Below are 7576 nucleotides of genomic sequence, written 5' to 3'. Positions count from 1 at the left end.
CAATATGCTTCAGCACAAGCACAATGTTTATATGATGTCCAAACCCTAATTTTATGTCGAACGGCAGCCTTGAATGCATGGGACAAAGTTGAGGAACCAGGAAAAAAATCTGAGTCATTTACAAAGGTGAAGCAAGGCCCAAAAGAGTCTTTTACAGATTTTTTACAAAGACTGGCTTCAGCAGTAAAGAGAACGGTCTCGGATTCAGAAGCTGGTAAGGCAATAATTGAATCTTTGGCCTTTGAGAATGCGAATGCAGCATGCAAAAGAATAATCAGGCCATTAAGGGCAAGATCTGCACCTATGGAAGATTGGATTAGAGAAACAATTAATGTTGAAGCTGATGAGCATGATGATACATGGGTAGGAGAAGTAATTTCAAAAGGTTTGAGGAGTGTTAGATGTTTTGGATGTGGAAAGCAAGGACATTTGAAAAGGGACTGTAGACAGGTCATTCCCAGAAACAATGTTTCTTCAAGGAACAATGGCAACAGAATGCCCCTTCCTTCTGGAGTATGCAGAAGGTGTGGTAAGGGAAAACACTGGACCAACGAATGTAGATCAACAAAGGACAGACAGGGTAATCCTTTGCCTCAGTCTTCGGGAAACTCCCAGAGGGGCCTCAGGCAGGCCCCCAGTGCAAATCCAGTTCAAACCTTTCCGGCAGCCATAGAGGAAATGCCTGCTCTGGAGAGCGATTAAATAACCAAATGCCTATTGGAATAAATCATGCTGGTCAGAATGATGAAACAGAGAGAATAGAAAATTCAGGAGAAAACATAAAGAAAATTTTTTGGCAAACTTCTATTAATGAACAAAGACCAAAATTAACGATAAAAATAAATGGTGTTTTGTTGTCTGGTCTGGTAGACACAGGTGCGGACGTTACCATAATTGCACCAGAATTTTGGCATCCAACTTGGCCTCTTCAGGAGGTAAACGTTCAACTGTTAGGAATTGGGACATTATCTCAGGTGAAACAGAGTGCAAGATGGCTCGAATGTATAGGTCCAGAAGGACAGAGAGGAAAATTAAAACCATATGTGGCTAACATAACTATGAACCTGTGGGGTCGAGACTTGTTGCAACAATGGAATACTCAGATTAACATCCCTCCAATCTCAGAAACAAATCATAAACTAGCACATGTTACTGAGAGAAATATTAGAAGATATTGTTCTAATGAGTGGTCACCAGCCATCCATATTATACAAGAACAGGGCACAATAACTGATGATCTTCCAAAGACACCAACAGCTCTACCTTTAAAATGGTTAACAGACAAGCCTGTATGGGTCCAGCAATGGCCTTTAACAACAGAGAAACTCCAGGCTTTAGAAGAGCTGGTAGAAGAACAGTTAAATGCTCAGCATATTGAAGAATCAACCAGCCCTTGGAATTCTCCTGTATTTGTTATTAAAAAGAAATCTGGTAAATGGAGAATGGTAACAGACCTTAGGGCAATTAACAAAGTAATTCAGCCAATGGGTTCTCTACAATCTGGGATGCCTTTGCCTACTCTGTTACCAAAAGGATGGCCTCTCATAGTTATTGATTTAAAAGACTGTTTCTTTTCAATACCCTTACAAGAAAAAGACAGAGAAAGATTTGCTTTTACAGTGCCTACTTATAATAATTCTCAACCGGTTAAAAGATTTCAATGGAGGGTCCTCCCACAGGGAATGTTGAATAGCCCAACTCTGTGCCAATATTTTGTACAACAGCCATTGGAAGTGATACGTAAAAAATTTCCTAAATCTATAATTTATCATTATATGGATGATATTTTACTAGCTGACTCAAATGCAGATACTTTAGAAATAATGTTTGAAGAAGTAAAGAAAATTTTGCCTCGCTGGGGATTACAAATTGCTCCTGAAAAGATACAAAGAGGAGATTCTATTAATTATTTAGGATATAAAATAGAGCTACAAAAAATTAGACCCCAAAAGGTGCAAATTCGGAGAGATAGACTACAGACTCTTAATGACTTTCAAAGATTATTTGGAGATATTTCTCATCTACGAACTATTGTTGGGGTAAAAAATGATGAACTGACTAATTTGTTCAAAACCTTAGAAGGTGACAAGGACTTAAATAGTCCAAGAGAATTATCACCTGAAGCTGAGAAAGAATTAGCCTTGGTAGAAAAGAAAGTGCATGAAGGACACGTGAATCGTATTGATCCAAAGCTGGATTGCATTTTGGTTATCTTACCTTCTAGGCGTTCTCCTACTGGAATATTAATGCAGAGGGAAGATATTATATTGGAATGGATATTTTTACCAAATAAACCAAATAAAAAATTAAAAACTTATGTGGAAAAAATCTCTGACTTGATTTACAAAGGAAAAATGAGACTTCGTCAATTAGCAGGCATAGACCCAGCAGAAATTGTCGTACCATTAACTAAGGAGGACATTGAAAAATTATGGACAGAAAGTGAACCTTGGCAAAGAGCTTGCAGTAATTTTTTGGGAGAAATTAACAGCAAATATCCCAAAAGCAATAGAATTGATCTTATAAAGAGAGCTGATTGGATCTTGCCTCGAATTGTACGGCAAAAACCCATATCTGGAGTTCGTACATTTTATACAGATGCCAACAAAGAAGGAAAGGCAGGTTACAAATCAGAAAATTTAAGTAAAGTGGTTCAAAGTCCGTATAATTCAGTTCAAAAATCAGAATTGTATGCTATTCTGTTGGTATTAATGGATTTTTCAGAACCTCTCAACATAGTAACTGACTCTCAGTATGCTGAAAGAGTGGTGTTACATATTGAGACTGCAGAATTTATCCCTGATGCTTCAGAATTAACTTCACTATTTATTCAATTACAAGATACAATCAGGAAAAGGAATCATCCTTTATATATAACTCACATTCGATCCCATACTGGTCTGCCCGGCCCTCTAGCACAAGGCAATGATGAAATTGATAAATTATTGATAGGAAATGTGCTGGAGGCCTCAGAATTTCATAAAAAACATCACGTTAATAGTAAAGGTTTAAAAAAGGATTTTTCCATAACCTGGCAACAAGCCAAAGAAATAATAAAGAAATGTCCTACTTGTTCCTTCTACAATCAGACGCCATTACCAGCAGGATGTAACCCAAAGGGTACTCAGAGAAATGAAATCTGGCAGATGGACGTGTTTCACTTTGCAGAATTTGGAAAATTGAAATATGTACACCACACTATCGATACTTATTCAGGATTTCAATGGGCAACTGCTTTGAGTTCTGAAAAAGCTGATTCTGTAATCACTCATTTGCTAGAAGTTATGGCCATCATGGGTATACCTGCACAAATCAAAACTGACAATGCTCCATCATATGTCTCTGTTAAAATGAAACAGTTTTTTGCTTATTACAATATAAAGCATATTACAGGCATACCACATAATCCTACAGGTCAAGCAGTTATAGAAAGATCAAACAGAACTCTAAAGGATATGCTAAATAAACAGAAATGGGTAACAAAAACCCCCAGAAATAGACTGCATAATGCTCTTCTAACTTTGAATTTTCTGAATGCCAATGAGAAAGGAACAACAGCTGCAGAGAGACATTGGATAATAGAAAAAACTACAGAATTAAATCAGCCTATATACTTTAAGGATGTGCTGACCTCAGAATGGAAACCAGGGTATGTATTACATTGGGGACGTGGTTTTGCTTTTGTTTCTACAGGAGAAGATAAGCTGTGGGTACCATCAAAATTGATAAAGGTTCGATTTGAACAAGAGAGACCTCTTAATTAGAGGAGGTGATAGTTCATCAACCAGCATGAACATCCAATTTAAACTAACTTGTATCAATAACACATGCCTTTTCATTTCATCAGATAATAACTTGCCAAAAAGGAACATCCCCAAAATTAGTCTTGGGGAAAGGTTTTTGTTTTTGTCTTTTAGGAGAATGAAGGTTAAGGAATCTGAAGAACACTGGACAAATGAGACAACTGAAGAAAAGGGACAAATCATCTATCCCAAGAAACAGAGTGAAACGGTGTATGGGTATATATTATCTAAAAAAAATTTTATGTCTTCCTAAATGTTTGTTTCTGCTTTTCTCTAAAGATTTAACACTATTGGTCTTCTAACAGTCCCAGTTCAATTAAAATTTAAAGCTGACTTTGGAGTTGGAGAATGGCTCTCTCCTTCTTTAAAATCAAGCATGTTGTTAAAAGGAAAATGCAAACTCCCTGTATCATGCCAGAATAAGAGCCATTTCTGCTATGGTACAGGACAAAAGCAAAATTAATTAAGGGACTATTCTATTACTAATCTCAACTCTTTGATTCTATTCTGATTCTTTAAACTGTTCTCAAAGTATAAATTTTATATCAAAATTTACAAGATTAATATATATATATATACATTTTAAACTTTGTTAAGATATGAATGGTCACATAGAGTACTAACTAATTCTAGAAAAAAGGCTAGCTGCATATATATGTTTTTGTGTTCGAGTCTCTTATCAGTTTTCTGCAGGAAATCACGGCCAGGCCTAACATCAACTGAAGTCTCCAGAAAGAAGATGGGGCCCCACAACAACAACAATTCCACGTGGACAATAATAATATCATTAAGCTGACAAACATCATCCACAGATCAGCTTTGAACTACAAGGTGCTCAGAGCAAATTTGAGATGACTAGCTGAGATGATCCAGTCTCAAAGACTACTTGAATAAGGACTTGAGATAAACCCTCAACTTTGGCATTATACACAGACTGGATAATGAAGGATATAGTTACCTCTCCTAGAATTTGACAATTAACCTAAAATTTTTCTTTCAGGATAAAGAAAACTTCGCCCATACCCAGCAGGAAGCAATTTTAAGAATACGACGCCCACATTCCCAAAGAGGTGGTGTGGGGCGGGTGGTTTTTTGGTCTTTTTAATGGGTTTTGGGTCTGGGATAATTTTCAGTATTTAGGGGGGTTGGTTACAAGTTATTGTCAAGGGTTAGGAAAAAGGCTAAGCAAAGGAGATTAGATTTAAAGTTCTTGTTTAAAAAAAAAAAGAGAAAGAAAGAAAAGAAAAAGACAATTACTAGTTTTAAATACTTTACATTGGATTGAATTGTTTTATATTGTACACAAATTTGAAACTGATATTGTTAGAAAATGCTATATGTATATTTCTAATTGTATTTATTCCATCCATTTAACAATGTAATGAAAATTTTGATCCTTGAATGTTATTATTATCAACTATTAGGATATAAAGAAATGAAAGCTAGTAGTTAGACATTATCATAGAACTTGTAGTCATATTAGATATGTTTTAAAAATTGAGCAGAGATGTTTTAGACAGGTCATCTTCAAACCCTTCAGAGATCTACAGAATATGGCATTTAAAATGTTTTAATAACTTAGAAAATTTTTCTTTTTTGAGACATGTCGGCTCCTGGCAGTACCAATCTACTTTAGAGAAAATATGGGCATTGAAGAAACTGCATATGGAGTCAACTTTCATTCTGGCAAAAGTTAGCCACTGGACAACAAAGTATCCTCGAATCAACAGGACAAAATGGACAGACAGATCACGAAACAAGGGACTACTGATTCTTGCCAAAACAAGTGTGGTTATGGCTTTATCAAAAGGCATCTTCTGAGGCCAGGACAATATGGCCCCATCCCTGAAGTGGCCTTCGCATCCGGAAAAGGTACGGTGCCCTTTTCTTCGAAGGCAGCTTAACAGGCAGAGGGCCGATGGATTCTGTTGTACAATGGAACAGCAGCTGAAAGCTCATGCCTCTCAAAAGTAGACTGGCATTTAATAGAGGGATGTGGAGAAGAAGGGGATGCTGAGATGAAGCCATATATACACAGCCAAGAAGAATGGACAGCTGAATTAAAAAACTGTCAACAATTTCCAGAATTTAAAATCCTGAATCATGACAGGACACTAGTGGAATTCAGGTGTTTCTGGTACGTGGACTGCTCTCACCCAATGTGAGGTTGAACTGTTGACCTTGTGTACATCCTACTTCACAAATGAGTCTGTCAGATACACTAAGCCTATAGGCTGAAGATGATGCCCCAACACTGCGGAGAAACCTCAGGTGACTGCCCAGGCAGCTGGCTGTTTCTGTCAACTCACAAAATTTTTTTGGAAGTTGCTTGCATGCACTTCCTGTTTTTATTTTTGTTAGCTAATATTATTCCCTTCTTGGGTCTCTGAGGGAGTTGAAGATTAGTTAGTTATGGTTGAAGATTAGTTAGTTATAGTTGAAAATTAATTAGGATAGAAAGTACATTAGATATATCTTGGAATTATCAAAATAGGATAGAAAATGGAATTATTTTCTCTGATTCGTCAAATACCTGTTTAGGTATTTATTACTTGTATATATTGTATATAGTTATTGTACTTTTGTATATAGTTTTTCTTTTGTTAGTCATAACCTTTTGCTTTTTTTCTTTTTATTAAAATAGAAAAGGGGAAATGTGGTGGTAATCTAATTGTATTGAAATATTATTTTGATTTGTACTGAAATATTAATTTGATTGTATGTTAATAAATAAAGTTGTCTGGGGGTCAGAGCTATTAGAGCCATAGCAAGAGTGTGGCGGTGGTGGCACACGCCTTTAATCCCATAGATATCTGTGTGTTCAGGGTCAGAGCTATTAGAGCCATAGCAAGAGTGTGGCGGTGGTGGCACACGCCTTTAATCCCATAAGATCTCTGTGTGTTCAGGGATACAGCCAGCATTGGAGACATATGCCTTTAAGACCTAGGGGGCTGTACATTCAGACAGTGACGAGGCAGTCATGTGTTTGGGTTTACAACCAATGAGAAGGCAGAACAACATACTTTAAAAATACGAACCGACAGGAAGTAGGTCTCTTTTCGCGAAGCTAGGACAGCAGGAGGAAGGGTGAGATTTTAGCTCTGAGCTCTGACTTCTTGGCTTTCTCTTTTACATTGTTTCTGTGTTTCTTATTTAATAAGACGGTTGGTTACATCTACATACTGATCTTCAGTTCCATTCATTTTCCCCAAAATGTTCTAATTTAATTCTTTATAGTTCAATAAAATTCCATTGTTTATAATACTACATTGTGTTGATCCATTCATTCATTGATGGATAGCTAGACTGCTTCTGTATCTTTGCTGTTGTGAATAGTTCAGCAATAAACATGCATGTGGAAACATCTCTGTAAAATGATTTCTTACAACCTATCAGCTATATACTCAGAAAAAGGATAGTTGGATCTTGTTTTTTAAATAGACTAAGCTAATCTCTTTACTGGTGAGGTGAGGTCATTTATATTTAACATTGTTATTAACAGAGGTCTGCTAATTTGTTTAATTCAGTTGAATGTGTTTTGGGTTGCTTGGATTTTGGTCATTGATTCGTCTCATAAAATGTATTTGTTGTAGTCTCATAAAAACGATTGTCTTCCTTTTCTGTGTATAAGATTGTGTGTGTGTGTGTGTGTGTGTGTGTGTGTGTGTGTGTGTGTGTGTGTATGCGTGTTATACAGGTCTTTGTGTGTGTGCATAGTGTGTGCAGATAGAATCCATAGTTTTGATCTTGGATGTCTTTCTGGATCTCTCTTT

This window comes from Peromyscus maniculatus, chromosome X (assembly GCF_049852395.1).
Source record: "Peromyscus maniculatus bairdii isolate BWxNUB_F1_BW_parent chromosome X, HU_Pman_BW_mat_3.1, whole genome shotgun sequence".
Classification (NCBI taxonomy): Eukaryota; Metazoa; Chordata; class Mammalia; order Rodentia; family Cricetidae; genus Peromyscus; species Peromyscus maniculatus.
This window is presented reverse-complemented; position numbering follows the sequence as displayed.